We start from the raw sequence: 3,993 nt of genomic DNA on the forward strand, positions 1-3,993 counted from the left end.
GATGATTACTCTTCTTCGAGTAACTGGAATACCCATTGGCAATGCTGATCCTGCGACGAAGTGAACCGCCTCCGCCAGAATATCGAGACCTTCGCATCGGGTCCGGCAATCGATTGTAGATAACGAAGAAGAACAAGGAAAATTCGATGAAGATGAAGCAACAGAATTAGTTGATAAAGCGAAAGAGTAAGTAGGAATTGCGACATAAGATGAAGAAGAAGCAGAAGAATAAGAACAACTGGTGATTGAAGAACCCCGGATCCTCATCAGAATTACTGTAGAATCTGATCAAAAAAATCGAAGCTAAGCAGAAAAAGGGGGACTCTGATCTGGGTTCGGAGAAAAATAATGGATTGATATGAGTAATTGAGCAAGAAATCGACGAAGAGACGAGGAGTAGTGATGAAGAAAACAGAGGAAGGAATACAGGGAGAGGATACAATTATAAGCATTCGAAATGTTCTAGAGTATGTAATTTGCTAATGTGGATCGAACACGGTTCGGATCAAATCTGGATTTTTGATGATCCATCATCCATTTGCATTCATGACTTAGTGCAATCAAGACCTTCCTTCCCCGGCCAATACTTGTAATTAGGGGTGTCAACACCTAGCTCGAACCGATAAAACTGATCGAAGCTGATTAATAAAACTTGAACCGAACTAAACCGATCATTGTTGGATTGATTTTGGACTGAAGTATATTGAGACTGATTGAAAACCAGTCCAAACCGAACCGACAAATAACTAAATCGAAACCAAACCGAATGAAACTGATAAAAAAATAAATGATTATGAGATTATAAATTGATGAATTGACCATCAATTTTTAACAAAATTAGTGCGAAAAAATTTTATTGTAAGGGGAATTATTACAAATCATTGAATATTAGGTTATGAATAGAGAAATTGATTTGTAAATTGTAATAATGCTTCCATTGATTTCTTTGTTAACTATAGAAAACTAGTTGGATTGTTGAATGAATGATTGGATAATAGGGTTCATTTTGTGATTTCAATATTAGTTATCTTCTTAGTAATTTGTTATCTATTGATTTCAATATTAGATATCTTTCTCTTACAACGACAAACCATGATTTAATCATAAATTTAAAGTGTTTTTTTCGTCAAATCTTGTCACTATAAGTTATGAATATAAGATTCATTATGGTTTAAGCCTAATAATAAACCAATCTAAATTGGTATTAAACTGATATTGAAAAATCAAAATAAATCGAAACCAAACCAGATCATACCCAAAACTGACCAAAAACCAAAATTCCTTAACGGATTCGTTTTGGTCTCCCTCATTCCTAGACCAAAACTGATTCAACCCAACCGAAATCAAACCGAACCATCCAATTGACACCCCTACTTGTAATTACTCTTAGGCTGTGTTTGGTAGCCAAGAGAAGAAAATAAACGGAAAAAAAAAAAAAAGGATTCAATTTGTGAATTTCAAAAGTCCACTTGGGAATTGTGAAGTTTTCTCTTGCTCAAAAAAATAAAATAAAATAAAAAATAAAAAAATCTTGCCAAAAACACAAGAAAACATAAAAATACAAAAACTTTTCTTTTCTTTTCTTTCTCCTCTTCTAATGGTAACCAAACATACATACTTTTTTAATTTTCTCGCCAGTCCATTTCTTTTCTTCTCTTTTCTAGATTCTTTTTTATTTTCTTCTCTTGGCTACCAAACATAGCCTTCGTTATTTTAACTTTTTTTCTCTTTCTGTAAAGCTATTGAATCTTCAAGAATAGTCAAGATCATTACTTAATTTTATTAGGGTGCAAGAATCATGCTGGTCTAGTGTTTCGCACGAGCCAATGAGAGAGCAAGCGAGAGCATCTTCAGCGCATAACGGGGATGGGTAACATGGTCTTGTTGTACCTCGCTTTATTAGTTGATATATATTCAAATTGAAAAGATAAATTTCTGGATTATCTGAATTCGAATATGGATACAGATGTGAATCAAATCTCAGGACTCCACTAGGGATGTAAATGGATAGTCGAAAAATCAGTTTTAAGAAACTATCCAAATCCGTTTAACAACATATTGGATACAAATATGGATAGTGTTAAATTCCATCTGTCCACATCCTTGCCATAATGACCCCATTGAAAACTTTAATGATACCAAGATCTTATGAGTCACTAATCTAAGGTTTAAAACTGTTATGGCAAAAATATGCAACCATCAAGGGCATGCTAAATGAACTAAGCAGGCAGTAGATCCAAAACATACAGGACCAAACGAACGGCCTGGACCATACAAGGTTTCTCCATTCAGTTTAAAGCAAATACCCAGATCAGAAGTGGACCAACCGACCCACTTTCTCAAAGGGACTTTGACAGCCGAACGGCTAAGCAAACGCCAGCGTAGGGAGAACATTATACGAATGCCTTGCGACATGACTATCCGAATCACTGAACAAAGCCCAACTACACTAGTTCCTTGACTGAATGGTAGGGCCAAAGTATACAACAGTCGAATGGAAAGCAGTATGCACAGCCTATCGCTCGAGGTAAGTAGCTCGGCAATCAGACCACTCAACTTAGGTTGTTCGGTCTGAGACTTCAACAATTTTCTTCACCAACATACATCTAAAAGAACTTACCAAGTCTAGCACATGGATTATGAGATATGGACTAACCCTGTACCTGAAGGGTCTCTCAACAAAATATCGTATCTTCCCTAGAAGGAAGGATATCTCGACATATCCTCCGGGATATGGCCAATATGTGTGGTTCCCATAGTTGCGACATCCTCTATATTCATTTTCCTGTTACAATTCTTGCTAGATTCAAACTCCTACTAGCATCAGGAAGCTACCAAAGTAGGACTCTCACCCGACGGCCACCATCTTCAGTTATAAATACTCAGGTAAACCTCTTTTCATGGGACCAATCTTTTTCCATTCTTATTGGAATTTATCTGTTTGCAGAGATATCTGAATTAGGCATTGGAGAGTCTCCTTTGCTAGATCAGCCCAACACTCACTCTCTTATATGTGTTTTCCTATGTAGGACACGAAGACTCCCCTAAAATGATTTCTTACCGCAACAAAAACAATAGAATCGATATTGGGATCGATCTCGACCTTTTCTTCTTTCTTTTTTTTTTTTGGGGGGGGGGGGTGGGGGGAGTGGGCCTTGATCTTAAGGCCCATTTGGCCTAGCCTGAATAGCCCCAACATACCAAGTTTTATTAAAGCCCATTATTGACTTATTTTTTGGATGATGTGTTTTTTCCAAGGAAAAGTTCCTTCAATTCTTGAGCGTAACTAGAAATCCAATCCTAACTCATCCCACGGGTTCAAAATCCCATCCCAGTGCCTGAAATTTTTGGGCTGGTTTGTAGCGAGCTCGGTTACCGTGCTAAACTAGCACCCTAAACTATATTTTTGAGGTTTCTTATTTTATTGGCCAATCATATGCATTGATTGAGTTTGTGTTTACAATTCAACATCTAATACGGTTTGGTAGCCTAGTGGAAGGAAACCCTAATCACATCATTGTTCGAGTCGATTGGTTGTGAATTCGAGTTGACATGTCTTACTATCACTCGTTGATCCTATAGAAGCAGTGTTGGCATATAAGGGTTTTGGCATAGATGCTCTTGTCCAGTAACCCTTACGAAGAGGAGACATTCTGAAACTTGACATTTTGGACAAGTCAAACCTGGTCAATTTTAGCTATAAAAATGCCTAATAGTGTTACCAAAAAAAATGCCTAATAGGGTTGAATTAATTTCAAACAATTGGCAGTCATAAACAAAATGGTTTTTTAAATTTGAATTTGTTGGTTTCATACTTCATACTAGGAAAGCAGATTCAAGGATCTGATGTTGGAAGCTGAGCAAATTTTGGATGTTGGAAACTTGGAATATGATTTTGAAACATGATTCATTAGTCGTTGTCAGAGGCCAGTCTCTATTGTTTTGTACAATATTCTCTCGATTTCCACCACCAGGAAGTATGAAATAAAGGTT

The sequence above is a fragment of the Macadamia integrifolia genome, unplaced genomic scaffold (assembly GCF_013358625.1).
Source record: "Macadamia integrifolia cultivar HAES 741 unplaced genomic scaffold, SCU_Mint_v3 scaffold264, whole genome shotgun sequence".
Lineage (NCBI taxonomy): Eukaryota > Viridiplantae > Streptophyta > Magnoliopsida > Proteales > Proteaceae > Macadamia > Macadamia integrifolia.